This window comes from Trichomycterus rosablanca, chromosome 1 (assembly GCF_030014385.1).
Source record: "Trichomycterus rosablanca isolate fTriRos1 chromosome 1, fTriRos1.hap1, whole genome shotgun sequence".
NCBI classification, from domain to species: Eukaryota; Metazoa; Chordata; class Actinopteri; order Siluriformes; family Trichomycteridae; genus Trichomycterus; species Trichomycterus rosablanca.
Window position 1 is genome coordinate 35,067,898 of NC_085988.1, and position 19,643 is coordinate 35,087,540.

Here is a 19,643-nt window from a genome sequence, read left to right on the forward strand (position 1 = left end):
AGAGACATTAACCTGGGTATTTACAAATAACGTACAAAGCTGTGTGTACGCAGTCCAGAACTGAAATACTACAGTGGTACCTTGAAACTCTATGTCAATTGGTTCTGGGAGTGGAGTTGAGTTTAAAAGGCATTGAGTTTCAAGGTATTTTTTTCCCATAAGGATGTATGGGAAACCTGTTCATGCGTTCCATGGTCCTGTGGAACTGTATATATTAAATATTATATATTTCATTAGTGGAGAACTAATGAACAGTAATAATTAAGAGAAGTTTAGAGTTCCTATGACATTCTTTTAATACATTAAGTCATGTTAAGCTTTTTTTAACGATAAGCGACTCTCTCGGACAAGCTGATTCTCACAATGTCTCAGCACCCTGAGCTATAACACAAGTTTAAAAGTGAAACAGAAGAAAAACACAGCTAAACACACATACATGTGGAGCTTTCAGCGTGAATGTGATGGTTATTTCACACAAATGCAGATTTGTCGCACTTAAAGCATCGCTCCAGCCTAGCACTGAACAAAGCAATAGTCACACACACGTCTAAGTTTAAAGGTAAGAATTTCTCGACAAAGGGTGTCGAGTTTCAAAGATTTCGAGTTTAGATTGTGTCGAGTTACATGGTACCACATGGTAGGGCAAGCCGTAGCCTAGTGGTTAGGGTACTGGACTAGTAATCAAAAGGTTGCTGGTTCAAGCCTCACCACTACCAGGTTGCTGCTGTTGGGCCCTTGAGCAAGGCCCTTAACCCTCAATTGCTCAGATTGTATACTGTAACTGTACTGCACTTTGGAAAAAGGCATCTGCTAAATGCTTAAAATGTAAATGTAAAATGTACCACTGTATACAAAATGATCAAAAACAGCTGGTGAATAGATGTCAGTTCCACGCACCATGGCAAGGAATTTGGGAAAAGTTACCATCTACAGTCCATATTATTATCAAAAGATTTAAAATAGGCGATAACATTTTTTTAGGTAAAACCAAGGCTGAATCCATAGATCCATTAGGTGGCACTGTATTAAAATGGCATTCTCTGTAATAAATATATCCACATCTACACATGGTAGTTACAACTGTACTCCGCAAAGTGGAAACCATGGGTCTGTTCAAAAACCTAGTGAGCTGCCTTGCTGTCTACTGACTACCTGGGCAGCCGCCCAATTAGAGAGGATTCTAATAAGACATCAAGCTTATAAGGCAGGTTATTCAGACACACTACTTAGACAGCGATTACCACAGTTTTAGCTTACTAAGCCAACACAGTTAGTCAAACCAATGGGCTGAGGCGACACAACCCGTTAGCATGCCAGCAAACATCTTCCTCTGTGTACCGAAAATTGTTAAATTGTCACTGACAAGCCTGAATTTGCAAACGTCATTTTAAAACAAAAAATCAATGAGAATTTACTTACATTTGAAAAAAAAAGTTTGTTGCTCCGCATCCGCCCGCTATATTTGTAATTTTTTGTGAGAAAAGTTGTGTCGCACAGAATGCTGGGATTGCCATCACCGCTAAGGTAGCATCTAATATTCCTCATTATTCAGTCAGTTTATCGCTTTGAAATAAGGCACCTTAGTAGGCAGCATTTAAGGGTGTCTAAGAATTCAAACAGACTTCTTCTCAGGAGTGTGTAGGATGACGTAAATGCAGTCTATGTACAGAGATTACTAGGCTTTCGGACAGACCACATGTATTAGCATTCATAACTGCAATTTAACTTGTTTTATTGTTGTTTTATGCTATAAGATGCATTTTTCTAAGTGCTGTCAGTACTTTAGACTCACCCAAACAGTGTTTTAGGAGGGAAAACAAAGCAGAGCACTTTTACGACTGTCTCTACAGTTTAGAAAAAGCACCAAACTTTTCTTTGAACAGACATGAAAACTATATATACCGGACCTGCCATGGTTGATAAAAAAAGAAACGTGATGAAAAATACATAAACAAAATCATCTTCTGCAATGCTTCTTTAGTAGCACTGACGGGGCTGACTAGAGGCAAATCTCTACAGGTAGACGCTATTCTATCAGACTATCAGCCAGCACTAGAAGAGAGAAGATAAAGAAGATTGTTATGAATCACAATGTGAGTGTGGATTTTTGTGTGTGAAAGGATAGCTTAGCATGTAAAGCCTGCATGTGTCAAACAGTCAAAACGGCACGATAACCAGTAACGATAAACCAGTATTTAAAGTGTGTGTGTGTGTGATTGTGTGTGTGTGAGAGGGTGACAGAGAGAAATAAAAATGAGGGAAACAATTGGTTCAAGATCTGTCATCTCTGGCACCCTCTCAATCACCGGAGAACGGCGAGAATGGATGCTGACATGCAAACTGTTCTGCGCAACAGGGAACGCGTTCCTAATCAGTAATCAGAGTGTCTGTTTAGACAGTAGGGGCTCTGGGCTCCACTCTGGCGCGGGTCAAGAGCCTCTCCATAGTCTCTCTCCCCCACCGAGACGAACACACCAGCGGATACAGCGCAAACACACCGCTCTGCGTCTTATTACCCTTCGCACACGATATCATCGGCGGCATTCCGAGACATTAATTCCGCCGAATCTCGTTTGCATTTGTGTAGATTTCATTTCCATACAAATGTGCTCTGAAAATTCGGAAGCACGCTGTGAAATATGTGCCTCTTAAAATAATCTATATTTCTTTATTTCAGTGTTTTTTAACTTAACTGGTTTAAGGGGGGAAAGGTCTCTGAAGATTCCACTACGACAGAGTAAATAAATAAATGAACAAAAGAAAACCCTTTCATCTTCGTCTGCAAAAACAGGGATCACTTCGCTTCTAATAAATATATGTGCATATAAAGCGTGTTGTGTGGGGCTGGCATTGAGAGGAACGGCCAGCCTTGTTGGGAGGTATTACAGTCACGTCATGCTGCTTTGTTTCGAATCAAGTTCGACTAATCAATGTAGCCTTGACGTCTAATTTTACACCAAGGCTCATGAGCCTCCTCGAATCCACACACTGAACATCCAGGCAGAACATCCAGGCAGCCGAGCTCACGTTTAGCGAACAGAGTTATCTAACGTGACGCCTCGCTCAGACGGCGATCGGGAGGCGTAGAAGTATCGTGTGAAGTGTTTTTAGGGCCGCCTAGTGTTCGGTTATTTTCGGAGCTGGCGAGTACAGGTGCTTGATCAGGCAGAACTTGGGATGACATGAGTAGCACCCCGACAGCCTCCGCGGGAGTCTACTCGAAATCATCTCCGTAGAACTTTTGTAATCAAGCCACCTACTCCAGAGCTGCTCCTTCTATTGTTCTACTTTCTCGCTGTCTGAGCCCGTTTCCCAATCTAGCTGAAATCTAGAGGGATGATTGCACGTCAAATATGCCAGGTTTGTTAAAGCCAGGACAAGGAAAAAGACACGAGTGGACGAAAGAACAGAAGGGGCTTGGATGGCCTTCAGCCATAACATTAAAACCACCTCCTTGTTTCTACACTCACTGTCTATTTTATCAGCTCCACTTACCATATAGAAGCACTTTGTAGTTCTACAATTACTGACTGCAGTCCATCTGTTTCTCTACATGCTTTTTTAACCACCTTTTACTCTGTTCTTCAATGGTCAGGACCCCCACAGGACCACCACAGAGCAGGTATTATTTAGGTGGTGGATCATTCTCAGCACTGCAGTGACGATGACATGGTGGTGGTGTGGTAGTGTGTGTTGTGCTGGTATGAGTGGATAAGAAACAGCAGCGCTGCTGGAGTTTTTAAATACCGTGTCCACTCACTGTCCACTCCTACCTAGTTGGTTCACCTTGTAGATGTTAAGTCAGAGACGATCGTTCATCTATTGCTGCTGTTTGAGTTGGTCATCATCTAGACCTTCATCAGTCGTCACAGGATGCTGCCCACAGGGTGCTGTTGGTTGGATATTTTTGGTTGGTGGACTATTCTCAGTCCAGCAGGGACAGTGAGGTGTTTAAAAACTCCAGCAGCGCTGCTGTGTCTGATCCACTCATACCAGCACAACACACACTAACACACCACCACCATGTCAGTGTCACTGCAGTGCTGAGAATGATCCACCACCCAAATAATACCTGCTCTGTGGTGGTCCTGTGGGGGTCCTGACCATTTAAGGACAGTATGAAAGGGGGCAAACAAAGAATGTAGAGAAACAGATGGATGACTACAGTCAGTAATTGTAGAACTACAAAGTGCTTCTATATGGTAAGCTGATCAAATGGACAGTGAGTGTAGAAACAAGGAGGTGGTTTTAAGGTTATGGTTGATCAGTGTAACTATTAGTGATTGTTTTGCATGCTCCTATAACAGCCAACAAGGGTGAGACAATTTTAGACAGTGAGACAGGACCAGCAGCACCCTATGGTGGTATTCTCTCTTCTTTGTTATTTTATTTATGCATTTTCTCCCCTTTTTCCTCCCAATTTATTGTAGCCAGTTTGTTTTGCACTGCTTGAGACCCTGATCGCATCTGAGGAGGGTATATTGGCCTCCGACATGTGTGCAGTCCACCGACCCCTTCTTATTCACCCATACTTCGGGTGAAGTCACGCACTGACCCCCGCGTTCCTTCACTTCTGTACAGGCTCCTCAGGCTACTAACCAGGGCCCTTACCCAGCATCGAAGACCCTCCCCTTTTTTTAGTCCAATTTTTTCCATCCAGCAGACTTTAGTGGCCAATTTTGCCTGCTGCATGCCCTGCCAATTGTGCCTGCTAGTGGCGCCCAGCCAAGGTTCAAACTCGAGGAGTTAAGGATCCCAGCGCTGGTGTGCTAGTGGAATATCCCACTTCATTACATGGGCACCTTGAATTCTCTTTTCCATTGATGTGTCTTCATATTCCACAATCTTTCGAGGTCCTCAAACATTATACAAGCTACAGTTATTCAAGGCCGGTCTGGTTTCCACCATGACCAAGATGAGCTTCAATGGTTTTCCAACACCTATATCTAAATCCTATCAAACCTTTAGATGAAGTTTGGGGGTGCATACTGCAAAGTAGATCCTTCCAAATACGAGCAGTTTATTTTCTCTTTAAGAATGCTCCAACATTTACCAAAATTCTAAATCCTAGGTCGGCGCGATGGCTCAGTGGGTAGCACTGTCGCCTCACAGCAAGAAGGTCCTGGGTTCGATTCAAAGGTGGAGCAGTCTGGGTTCTCTCTTTGTGGAGTTTGAATGTTCTCCCTGTTTCTGCGTGGGTTTCCTCCGGCAGCTCCGGTTTCCTCCCACAGTCCAAAGACATGCAAGTGAGGTGAACTGGAGATACAAAATTGTCCATGACTGTGTTTGATAATAAAGACTTGAACTTATGAACTTTGTGTAACCAGTATCTACTGTTTCTGTCATTATTGTAACCAAAGTGTGTAAAACATGACATTAAAATCCTAATAAATAAATAAAAAGAATCCTACAGGTTTCTGGGTTGGGTTTTTTGTCCATTCCCTGTTTGTACTTGCTGGCCCATGAAGAGTGCACTCTATGACCCCTTCTCTTCCACAAGCATGAGTCTTTTGGGTAGTATATTTTACACTTTGTAATGTTGGCTTCCTTTAGCTTGCTTTGAAATAAGTCTAAAAGCATTTGACAGAGCGTTCTGATTTAGAGCTGCAGTATAACAGAATACAGCTGGATTCATCTCTAAATTCCATGTTTTAAGGGCTGAACCTCACACTTTTCATCATTTCTGTTTTTGATACCTGTAGTAGGTCTAAATGTTTTGGCTTCGGTTGCTGCATGGTAACAATTCTGGCTATGCTGTTATGAAAGTAAAGCTCTTGAAAGATGAGACGCTCACACATATGGGGAAATATTTTCTCAGCCGGCTCAGCGGAATTACTGCCTGGGCCTTTCTCCCATTTCAGCAAATGTGTTTTCGTATTTTCGGACCGATGTACTCTTAGCTTCTCTATAGCTAATTTATTACATGTACTTGGAGTCTAGGCCACACTTAAACAATCAAAAAAATTCCAAAAGGAAACAGTACGTCATTCCTTACACCTGATGCCACAATTTGGGATTTTTAAATACACAACACACGGTACAACATAATTTTGGTTACATTCATGACAGGAACGGTAGTTACTCATTACACAAGATTCATTAGTTCACAAGGTTATATCGAACACAGTCTTGGACAATTTAGTATCACCAGTTCACCTCACTTGCATGTCTTTGGACTGTGGGAGGAAACCGGAGCACCCAGAGGAAACCCTTGCGGAAACGGGGAGAACATGTAAACTCCACACAGAAAGGACCCGGACCGCCCCACCTGTGGATCGAACCCAGGACCTTCATGCTGTGAGGCGACAGTGCTACCCACTTAGCCACTGTGCCGCCCATCTAGTGCACTGCGATAGCAGATATAGTGAGGAGTCTCTGTTACATAACCTTCATGAAATTTCTGCCACTTGTTATGATGGTGCGCTCACATGGAGCAGACTGACCTGTTTCTGAATCATTCATATTTGACCACGTTATAAATACAGCATCGGTTACATGTTGATTATCCAGCTTTGATTTGTCCAAACTCCAACATAAAAAAGTTATAAAAGCATGTATACTGCATTTAGATGTTAAAAAACGCTGCTTTAGTTTCCATTCAGGCAAAATTGAATCATGTGTAAGCATGGTGTGCACAACATGACCTTTAAAAGTCTGAATTGCTGCACAGTACACATCGTCATTCTGTGATTACACGCTTGTGCACACTAAGCGTGGCTTTATCAGTCATCGATACAGAGCATCTACTCGCACAATCAGGCTGACCCTTATCACTGAACATGAGAACTCTAGGCCACCGTCAAAGAAGCAAAACAAAACAGATCTAAAACGTCTGGATAAGAGATGAACAAGAAGGTGCAGGGAGCAAGGATAGACTGGATGTATGCAGAAGAATGCCTTTATTTATCATATATACATATAGACGTGTACAGTAAAATAAAATAAGTTTTCTGCATATCTCAGCTTGTTTGGAAGCTGGGGCCAGAGTGCAGGGTCTGCCTTTGTAACATTAGAACTTTCAGTATTAGGTTCAAGTACATATGGTACATATGGAAGAAAAAAGTGAGCTGCTTGATGGGGAACTAATTTTTGGACACACCAGGTGCGCTGTGTGCACTTGAGTGTGATCCAGGAACTATTGGATATTAAGCTACAACTGACAATTGGGCAGTTGTAGCTTTGTGATTAAGGTACATGACTAGTAATCAGAAGGTGGCCAGTTCAAGCCCCTCTACTGCCAGGTTGCCACTGTTTGGCCCTTGAGCAAGATCCTTAACCCTCAATTGCTTAAACTGTACACTGATCAGCCATAACATTAACATGACCAACTAGGTAGGAGTGTCTAATAGAGTGGACAGTGAGTGGACACAGTATTTAAAAACTGCTGCTGTGTCTGATCCACTCATACTAGCACAACACACACTAACACACCACCACCATGTCATTGTCACTGCAGTGCTGAGAATCATCCACCACCTAAATAATACCTGCTCTATAGTGGTCATGTGGGGGTCCTGACCATTGGAGAACAGGGTGAAAGCAGGCTAAAAAAAGCATGTAGAGAAACAGATGGACTACAGTCAGTAATTGTAGAACTACAAAGTGCTTCTACATGGTAAGTGGAGCTGATAAAATAGACAGTGAGTGTAGAAACAAGGTGGTTTTAATGTTATGGCTGATCAGTGTATACTGTCACAACTGTAAGTCACTTTGGATAAAAGCGTCTGCTAAATGCCGAAAATGTAAGTATGATTCATGATTTAACTTAAATCAACTGCTTCATACTAATCAAGGTCGTGACAGGTTTGGTTCCACCAAAAAAACAGGCTATAGGCAGGAACACTCTGGACAGGGCGCCAATCCATCGCATATATCCATCAGACATAGCCAGCCAATCATGTCTGAGTAGACGCCTGGTTGGCCAGATCTCAGCCATAGTGGGCTAGCATAATAGACAGCTGCACCACCTGAGCACCCAACCCCAAATGTTTCATGCTGAAATGCAGCCTGTATTCCACCAGTCTAGTTTTTTCGATCATCTGTCCAAGTCCTTACTCTCTCATTGGCTGTTTCTAATCACAAAGATGATTGATCATCAGTAGGTGCAAACACGCTGGAAAACATTGGAGCCAGAATGACTGGTTGGTGAGCAGATTGTACTAAATAGTGTTGATAAACGGTGCACGCTACACATGCCCTCCAGTCACTGATCAAAGCGAAGCAGGTACCACCACAATCTTGTAGTGCGTATCAGGCGTTAACACGGACTAGGTCTTAATTCCACTGTGTCAGGATCAGAAGAACTACAGCAAGCGCCGTTTCTGTTTATGTGACACCGCGGGGTCACGGACAAGTGAGGAGAAAGAGACAATTAGATCTACCTCTCCTGGGACCCCTTCTCCATTCTGTTTGAGAAAACAGGTCAAAACGGCAGGCAGCATGAGAAGATGACTTCCACCTAATATGAGTCAGGATACTAATCTGACATTTTACGCTAATAAAGACAAAAGTAGGTTCGTCTGTGGGTTTCAAAAAACTGTTTTTTACTTACTGGAGGATTAGGGCCATAGAGACACGAGACTGCTGGAAGTTCATGGTAGCGAGCTGAGGATAGAAGTGAGATGAGGAAGAGGCAGCAGACACCCGCTGCTCCCGTAAGCATCTCTATTCCCCGGTATTTGAGTCAAACAAAACGCAAAATCAATACTGTTTTTCACCTCTTCTATTTCCTCTTTGATGATACTTCAAAAGGCCAGTGGACAGGCCTCCAGAGAGCCATAAGAGGGGAAAGGAAAAGCCAGAGGTGAAAAGGAAATAGGCCGAAAAACAAAACGGGAAAAAAAACTACACTCAGTCCAAGCTTACAGTTCCAGCAGTCTGGAATGATTCTGAAAGGACTGAATGAAGCAGACTTGATTTACTCACAGGGTACACATCATTTGTGAATATCTGACTTCCTGTTGAGCTACGTATATACAGAGACACATGGAAAATGTAAAAATGTATGTGAACCTCTCGGACAATTATAAGTCAGGTATGAAATATAAGGTGTGGGTTGTAGAGGTGCCCTGCACTTATATAAAGTACACAAATGCATGAGTCATAGTTTCAAAAGGTCACATTTGTCCAAAATACGGATAACGGGAAGTAAACACCCTGCAAAAATCACTGCAAGAGCAGTGGAGGAAGAGGTTAAACGAACCAAATGAACTACAAGGAAAAGATCACCACAAATCTGTCTTATATTTCATTTTATTTTCATCCACCGCTTTATTCTGGTCAGGGTCATACCAGGTCCAGTTCCACTAGGAAGCACTGGGCACAACAAAGAAACAACCTTAACAGGGCATCCAATTATTACATGGTTTTGACCATCCCACCCTTTCAGACATAGCCAATCATGCCTTTATAGAGGCCGAGCCGGCCAACAGGACCTCTAAGATTCAAACCCAGACCCATTCTGTTCGAAACTTGGCGTTGCCACCGGTCGGCTGGGCGCCATCTGGCGGGCATAATTGGCAGTGCCTGCAGCAAATTTTAATTGGCCACCAAGGGAACCGGACTACGTGTGGGTGGAATCTTCATACGCTGTGTAAGGACCCTGATTGGCAAAAGAGACGCCTGTGCAGAATGCAGGGGCGAGAAGAGGAGGGCTGTGCATTTGACATAAGAGGCGTGTACAGCGACGTGCTCTCCTCGGATGCAATCGGGTATCCCTCAGCAGCGGAGGACAATGGGGAGAAAATGCATTAAAAAAATGTTCTTTATGGAAGGACAGCACAGTCCACAGCTCTCCAATAAGCATTGCTCGTTGTCTCAAGTCTGCAAGCAAGTTTGGCAAAGAATTCATGGCAGACTTTATTCCAACTGTGAAGCATGATAGTGGGAGTACCATAGTTTAGCCCTATTTTGCTACCTCTTGCAGTCATTTGAGGATAAGAAATCACCGGATTTGATGAAACAGTAAGCCAGAACACAGGTTAATCAACGACAGAATGTTCAACAGCTTAAATGTGTGATTCAAACTGACCAGGTCAGATCCAGACTTTAACACAAACTAATTTGCAGTGGTACAACTTAAAAAAAGGGTAATCAGGCCAAAAAAACCCATCCAGAACAATCTAGAATTCTTCATCAAAGTTGTACACTCCACTTGAGAGCACAGCTACAATCTGTACAGAGGAGAGGCACTGATTTGAAACACACCCTGACCCACCTAGTTGTTCATGCATCTGCTCTGCATAGTCACCTTTAGAGATTTAAATAAGAACTTGAGAACTTAAGTGCATTTATATCATTATATCCTAACCAGCTAAACTGTTACGCATTAAAATCACAAACGTTGAAGCCAGTTTGTGTCAGTATGAAGTCTGCATGTTAAACTCTGCACATATACATCTGTGTAACTTTTATTTATTTAAATAATGATGAAACACTATCCTCATCATCTTATAACAATACAAAATAAACAGTGATGTTTACATAGTTAATTATTATTATTTATTAGGATTTTAACATCATGTTTTACACACTTTGGTTACATTCATGACAGGATTGGTAATTTACTAATTACACAAGATTCATCAGATGGATGGATGGATGGATGGATGGATGGATGGATCACTTTATTAATCCCAGAGGGAAAGTCAAGTATTACAACAGTTCAAGGTACAATACAAAAAAGTATAAAGTAAATAAAAGACTCAGTTAAAAATTATTTTTAAACAAGATTATTAATTAAATAGGCTCAAGGTGCATAAGAAATATTAAGCAAGTAAGTAAGTTAGTTCACAAGTTTATTGTCAAACACAGTCATGGGCAATTTTTTTTCTCCAATTCACCTCACTTGCACGTCTTTGGACTGTGGGAGGAAATCAGAGCTCCCGGAGGAAACCCAGGCAGACACGAGGAGAACATGCAAACTCCACACAAAAAGGACCCGGACCGCTCCACCTTGAGATCGAACCCACTGAGCTACCGTGCCACCCCATGTTGACATAAAGAACTTTAATACACAGATTGAATCTTTAATATTTGTGATTAGCATGTTTAGTTTGCACTTGTAATGAACTGTTTGCTACAGACTCTTTATAAAATCTACATTCTGAAAGCTGAACTGGTTCTGCTCACAGTGTTTATCTTACTCTTCTACATTACTGCGTGTTCCCTATTATGCTGTTTTTATTAAATAAAGCATAAAGACTTACTGATATGAAAGTCTGTGATGTGTTTTCATTGTAACAGGACGCTATAAGATTTAGGTTATCTGTAAAAGTTACATTTGCAGTAGCAATACTGATACGTGTGTGTGTGTGTGTGTGTGTGTGTGTGTGTGTGTGTGCAAAGAAGCAATGCAAACCATTTGAAGCTGGTCAGTGCTGTAATCAGTAATCCCTTCATTGCATTTAGTCTGGTGTGGCTGCTTGCAGGCTGTGTCTTATAACATCCTAATCTCTCTCATGCTAAATGAAAATAATCTCCGTCTGTCTCTCTTCCCCCACCCCACAGCCTGTGAATTCCTCTGCTGAAAATAATCTCTTTTGTCTCTGCTGAGCGTTTGGAAAGTAGAGTGGAAAGTAGGTGTTTGTAAGGCTGCGTTTGTGTGGGTGTGTGTAGGTGCAGCCGGACCTATGCTGAATGTCTTATCAGCGGAGTGTTGAAGGAGGGTAGTAAGCTGGCAGGCCTGAAATACAGCCTGACAGACCGAGACTTCAAAGGCTTCCGTGTTCCCCTGGCCTTCCATATAGGCTGAAAGATGATGCAGAAAATTAGCGCAGAAGTGTGAGAAACCAGCCCAGCCCACCGAACAATCAAACATCGCCCACCGCTTCTATAAAGGCGAACGTTTTCGAGCCCACCGCGCTATCCGCGCGAGCCTCCCTAATCAGCCGTGATTAGGTTTCTTCAGGCTGTGCTAAGTCTGATCAAATTAGCCAAGTGATTAAACCCAGAGTGGAGTGTTCCAAGTATGGGCGCTGCACTGGAGGCTGAGGGGGGGAGACAAAAAAGAATAAGAGGGGTGAGAGAGGTACGATCGGCACACAGGGTCCATGCCAAGCTGTCCGAAGTGCCAGAAGTCAGGCAGCCAGTGTGTAAAGCTTGGTCTGTGCATACTGAATGAGAAATGAGCACTGATGTCAAGTAGTAACACACTTGTACACTTGAATAATATTTAATTACATATTCAGACGTTTTTATCAGCTCCACTTACCATAAAGAAGCACTTTGTAGTTCTACAATTACTGACTGTAGTCCATCTGTTTCGCTACATACCGTTTTAGCCTGCTTTCATGCTGTTCTTTAATAGTCAGGACCCCCACAGGACCACTACAGAGCAGGTATTCTTTGGGTGGTGAATCATACTCAGCACTGCAGTGACACTGACATGGTGGTGGTGTGTTAGTGTGTGTTGTGCTGGTATGAGTGGATCAGACACAGCAGCGCTGATGGAGTTTTTAAACACCTCACTATCACTGCTGGACTGAGAATAGTCCACCAACCAAAAATATTCAGCCAACAGCACCCCATGGGCAGCGTCCTGTGACCACTGATGAAGGTCTAGAAGATGACCAACTCAAACAGCAGCAATAGATGAGCGATCGTCTCTGACTTTACATCTACAAGGTGGACCAACTAGGTAGGAGTGTCTAATAGAGTGGACAGTGAGTGGACACGGTATTTAAAAACTCCAGCAGCGCTGCTGTGTCTGATCCACTCATAAAAGCACAACACACACTACCACACCACCACCATGTCATTGTCACTGCAGTGCTGAGAATCATCCGTCACTCAAATAATACCTACTCTGTGGTGGTCCTGTGGGGGTCCTGACCATTGAAGAACAGGGTGAAAGCAGGCTACAAAAGTATGTAGAGAAACAGATGGACTACAGTCAGTAATTGTAGAACTACAAAGTGCTTCTATATGGTAAGTGGAGCTGATAAAATGGGACAGTGAGTGTAGAAACAAGGAGGTGGTCATAATGTTATGGCTGATCTGTGTATATGGATTTAAATGAGATTTTGATCAGGCACTCATGGAACATTTACATGCATTTTGTTTGCATTAATTCTATTACTTAATACATATTAAGACATATTTACATTGTGTATTTATATTTGTGGCATTTAGCAGATGCTTTTATCCAAAGCAACTTACAGTACTGTGACAGTATACTGCCTAAGCAATTGAGGGTTAAGGGCAGTGGTGTGGCTTGAACTAATGAGCTTTCGATTACTAGTCCAGTATTTTAACCGCTAGGTTACAACTGCCCAACAACATATAAACATAAAAGCTCTGCATTTAAAAAAATGATATGAACTGTGTAGTTACACCCCTAATGCACACATGACTGGGGTTAAATGAAAAAGTAATAAAATAAATAATAATAAATCTATGCTTTCGGTGGCCCGTCAATATCTCATTAGGCAGCCGCCTTGCCGATGCTGGCAGGTAATGCATTTTACAGTGTTGACACACCCTCACACACCCAGGCATTCACACACATCACACATATCACACTCTTATAAGGTGTGAAAATAGTGCTTAGTTCCCCTCGGTCGGTTGCTAGAGAACATTATGGTCACTCAGTTTTTAAAAAGATATAAAGGATCGAGCATCATCTGTGCCCTGATATTACCATGAGTGGACATTATTCCTCAGTACGTTGGAAAGAAGATGATAATTAAAGCTACTAATATGATTAAAACCTGCCATATCATTCATTTAATTTTCATTTTTATCCACCACTTTATCATGGTCAGGGTCATGGCGAGTCTGGTTCCAGCTGTAAACACAGGGTGCAAAGCAGGGCGCCACCAATCCAAAAAAAAAGGCTTTTGCAATTCCCCCTCTCAGACATAGCCAATCATGTCTGCGTAGACACTCATCCAGCCGATAGTGCCGCTGAGATTCAGATTTGGATTTCAGCTGTGGTGGGTTAGCATAATAGATCGCTGCGCCACCCAAGCATTCATTACACCAAAGTATTTATTTAATTATTAGGATTTTAACGTCACGTTTTACACCCTTTGGTTACATTCACGACAGGACAGATAATTACTGGTTACACGAGATTCATCAGTTCACAAGTTTTAACGTCAAACACAGTCATGGACAATTTTGTATCTCCAATTCACCAGACTTGCGTGTCTTTGTACTGTGGGAGGAAACCGGAGCTCCTGGAGGAAACCGAAGCAGACACGGGGAGAACATGCAAACTCCACACAGAAAGAACCCGGACTGCTCCACCTGGGAATCAAACCCAGGACCTTCAACTGAAGTTAAATTATTTCAATAAATTGGTTGCAATAATTAATGGATTTTCCCCCTTTTTATTATGGGCTTCCACTGGGATCCAGGGTTCAAATCCTCAGCGGTGCAATGGCTATGTCTGATGAAGGGGGAAGGGGGGATGGACAAGGCCCCGCAATGGATTGGCATCCTGGCAGTCCGGAAAGTGTTACTGCTTTGTGACCAGTGATTCCAGGGAAGCCAGACCCACTGGGATCCTGACCAAGATGAAATGGCAGAAAAACCTGACAATGAAAGATGATGCTTTATTAAATTGATACATTTATGGCTTTGTTTTGCAGATGCAGCTAATCTGTTATAGCTGTTCTTGTAAGCAGACGGCTGGTCGTCTGCACAGCTGAGATTCAAACTCGGATTCGGAACAGTGGTGGGCTAGCGCGTTAGACCCCCTTCACAATAGACTGTATACTATCAACAATCAGAATCTGAGCTTCTCAAATGTATTAATATCTGAGGCCAAATATTAATGCCAGTAAGGCCCTATTTAAATCCCTCTGTATACTTTATCTAGTTCGTTAGTTTTACCTCTCAGTACTGAGCTTTTACTCCCTTTCCTCAACTGTTTGTCTGGCCTCACTGCGTCCTCTGTGGCTAATGGGATAAAAGCCAATCTTGTTAACCTGTCCTGTGGAACACTGGGACCCTGCAAGATGGGTAAAAGACAGAGATGAAAAGCAGAGAGGACACTACAGAGGTGGAAAGTTCTAATGCACACCTTGGTATGCAAACGCTTTTTTATTTGACTTTGTTTGTAACGTCTATGCACCATCATTTCTAGTCTGTTGGATTCCGAACATAATCAGCGCCGCCGAGCACGACTCCCATGCTCGAAGTCTTGTAAAACCGGCTCTGAGGTACTTCACCTTTGGACGCGTCCCTGAACTTTCAGGCTTATCAAAGCGGTAATTAAAATTTGGATAAAACAGGTTCGTCGTTTTCCCTTCTTCTTTTGTGTTTAGCACATCAAACATTTCTATAATTATGTAATAAATATTCAGAATTCTTAACTTAATTTGACTGAAGAGGGTGGGTAATTTGCATGGGGTAATGAGGGGGATGTATCTCTTATAGGCAATTAGGAGCTTGACATGCAGCGGTGAGCCGCGGAGGCTGAAGACCACAAAAGGACCGACAACTAGAAAACATAGCAAACAAATACCAACAAAAGAGAAGAGTTTGGTGAGCATGTGGGCTCATTTTAGAGGCCATTCATATTGATTTGGGGTATGCTAAAAACAAAGGTGTCTGAACCATGACAACCCATTATGTCATTTAATTAGATGCTACATTTCTTCTTATTTTAGTCATGTCCAATTCCTCAACCGTAACTTCCTCTGGCGCTGCACCACCCCGCACCTTGACCGAGAAGAGGCAGAGCCCATCATACAGAGAGCAGTATCATGTATGAAGAGTCAGGCAGTACTATCTGCGATACCAACCAGCTCTCACAGTGCCAATAAGCAACCCGATCAACCATCCACTCCAACCAGACACAGCCAATTGTGTGTGCGCCCAGCCGGCTGATAGCACAGCTGATTCGAGATTCGACAGCATTAGTCCGCTGCGCCACCCCAGTTCATTCGACTGGGCTGGTGCACATTCCAAAGTGTTTCTTACATAATACACAGAACAATGTACTTGCTTTTATACAGGTCGTGAATATTTATTGTAGTCAGGAAAGGGAAGAAGGGTCATAACCAAAACATACAGATCTTACTGGACACAGATGGACGAAGCTTGGTTCAAATGTTAACACGTGCTCTACTGGGAACAAATCTGTACATCTGAATCAATGAATTACTGTTTATTTGCTGAATTAACATACTGACTTAACAAATAACTTATATAACATATTGACAAATAACACACACACACACACATTTATTTATTCAGTTGTTTTACGCCGTGCTAACAAGGAAGGTAAGATTATTCTCATTTTAGTCTATCATCCTTGTCTAATGCTGTTCACACACACTTTTTTTAAACCCAGATTTTATTCTTGTGCAGTCGTTTACAAATAAAGTTCATACAGAGACAAAATGGATTAAAAAAAAGACATGCTTTACATTTCCCTGTGCTAGTGTGGACCAGGCCTACAGCCTACATCCAATTCCCTGTCACTAAAGATACAAACCTACCCATCACCCTCATGAAGGGAGCAAAATGCACATCAGTAAGAAAAGGAACCAGGAAAGTAGAAGTAAATGTTGATTCTGACAACGTGGTAGGAATGTGAGAAGCCTTTCTTTGCTGTCCAAGCTGTGGAAAGGTTGGACGGGATAGTGAGAAGAGAGAAACAGAGTTGTGTTGCTCCAGACTCCTGCGCTATTTTCAGCCAGGCAGCTTCTCCAATGCAACCCACACATCAGAGCCAGGGTCAGGATCTATCTGTTACACCTGCTCCATCATGCCAGGCACACACGCACACACACACTACTTCCATTCCTCCCCATACACACACTTAAAATCTCATGCCTGCATTTGCATGCACACATGCATGCACACAACCTAATTTCATATCAGTGAATACACACATTTCAACCCACATGCATACAATTTGCATACACACACACACACACACACGAGCATGCACACACATGCATAACCCAGTGTTGTCTGCAGAAGTACAAAAAGCAGGTACAAAGGCAACACTTCCCCACGCTGACAGACTATAAACCGCTATGCTCTGCGTAACTGAACCCACAAATGTATTTTTAAAACGCTAATTTTACATAAACACCTCACGTCAGCGTACGGTTTGCACAGAAAACGGCACAGGAATAATCCACATATTTTTGAAGGCCGAAATACGGCTTAATCATATGGATAAAAATAGGATTTTGCAAATCTAATGCTACACACTGCAATCTCAATACGCTCTAAACTATAAACAATTACCAACAATGTACAACTGACTCACATAAGACGGGAATTTCACAAATTGTAGTCTTAATTATTTATTATAAAAATCAAATACATGTGTTTATCAAACCCTCTATTTTGAATGTTGCATACCACATGAACACAGAGGACGCAACACATCCATGTTGCTGTTGATGGCACGCAGACATGATAAATATTGCATAAAAAAAATAATCGTATGGGTATTAGGTGTGATATTCACTCTAATGTTTATATATATATATATACACTGATCAGTCAGAACATTAAAACCACCTCCTTGTTTCTACACTGTTTATTTTATCAGCTCCACTTACCATATAGAAGCATTTTGTGTTTCTACAATTACTGACTGTAGTCCATCTAGTTCTCTACATACTTTTTTAGCATGCTTTCACCCTGTTCTTCAATGGTCAGGACCCCCACAGGACCACCACAGAGCAGGTATTATTTAAGTGGTGGATGATTCTCAGCACTGCAGTGACAATGACATGGTGGTGGTGTGTTAGTGTGTGTTGTGCTGGTATGAGTGGATCGAACAGAGCAGCGCTGCTGGAGTTTTTAAATACCTTGTCCACTCACTGTCCACTCTATTAGACACGCCTACCTAGTTGGTCCACCTTGTAGATGTCAAGTCAGAGACGATCGCTCATCTATTGCTGCTGTTTGAGTTGGTCATCTTCTAGACCTTCATCAGTGGTCACAGGACGCTGCCTACAAGGCGCTATTGGCTGGATATATTTTTGGTTGGTGGACTATTCTCAATCCAGCAGTGACAGTGAGGTGTTTAAAATCTCCAGCAACGCTGCTTTATATTATCCACTCATACCAGCACAACACACACTAACACACCACCACCATGTCAGTGTCACTGCAGTGCTGAGAATGATCCACCACCCAAATAATACCTGCTCTGCAGAGGTCCTGTGGGGGTCCTGACCATTGAAGAACAGCATGAAAGGGGGCTAACAAAGCATGCAGAGAAACAGATAGACTACAGTCAGTAATTGTAGAACTACAAAGTGCTCCTGTATGGTAAGTGGAGCTGATTAAATGGGCAATGTGGGTAGAAACAAGGAGGTGGTTTTAATGTTATGGCTGATATGTATATATATGCAGAGCCTTCCAAAACACTGTTAATTTTTCCAGCACATCACCGATCGCAACACCCACAAAATATGCACGGAAGCCATAGAAGACTGGTGCAAATGCTCACATGATATAATACTTTGGGCTTTGTTTGATTACTCATTTGCATATTGCAGGCTTCAGCAATATTAGAATTGCAAAAAAAAAAAAAAGCAATATTGCAGTGATGATTAACAACCAATAGATTTTACAGCTCTGTGTGGAAATGTATTGCATCGGGACTGTGAGTGCAGCTCTACAATAATGTGAGAATGTATTAGTTGAATTGAAAAAAATGAGACGCTCTTTCAGCTCTGCGGAGCCACCGAGGGTGGTAAGTGAAGAGCTAGCTGGCTATCGGCTAACAACCTATCGTTTTTTCCATTCTCACCGCTTCTCACCTAATGTAAAATGACAGCTGCTCTACATGCTGTGTGTGTGTATGTGTGTGTGTGTCTGAGCGTAAGAGAGAGAGAGAGTAGAAAGCAGGACCAGAGTAAAGTGCACAAAAGCCTAGACTGTACGCATAAATACTGTGCGCTAGAAATTGAAAGAAAGATATTTAATTACACCATATTATCACAAAAAAAGCATACTACAGATGTCGAAATCATTGTCGCTGTTTGGCCTGCTGGGCACAAAGGGAGTAGGAAAGAGCAAAGTGCGAGTGCAAAGTGTGTGTGTGTGTGTGTGTGTGTGTGTGTGTGGAGGGTGAGCAAGATTAAGAATGCAGGATTAACATCAGTGTGGCACGACAGCACTCACCCTGCTTCATGGCCGTGCATGTTCACCCGCCAGGCAAAAGAATAGGTCAGTGGAGCACAACACATGCCAACATCAACCCAAACCTCCAGCCAGTGCGCGCACACACACACACACACACACACACACACACACACGTCATCAAAATTTTCCCTTGGGATAAATAAAGTATCTATCTGTCTATCTATCTGGGCGCAGCACATTCAAATGTTTTATCATTGCAGAGAGTCCTCCGGCAATCAGGAAAAGCTGATCTGCACATACTGTAGCGACAATATGATACTGATATTGTGATGTATTAATTAAGGTTGGAGTAGATTTTCTGAGCATTTAAGGTCTCAGTGCTATGTAACTCATTTACATCTCTCATGTAATATTCATAATAATAATAATAATAAAAACATTTTAGTAAATGCAACCTAAAAAGTCTTAGATTGTACAATTTGACATTACATGACATAAATCAAGGATGGTAGAACAAAAGAGCAATGAGGAGATATTTTAGAAATATTAGTATTGATCCAACATTAGAATCGTCC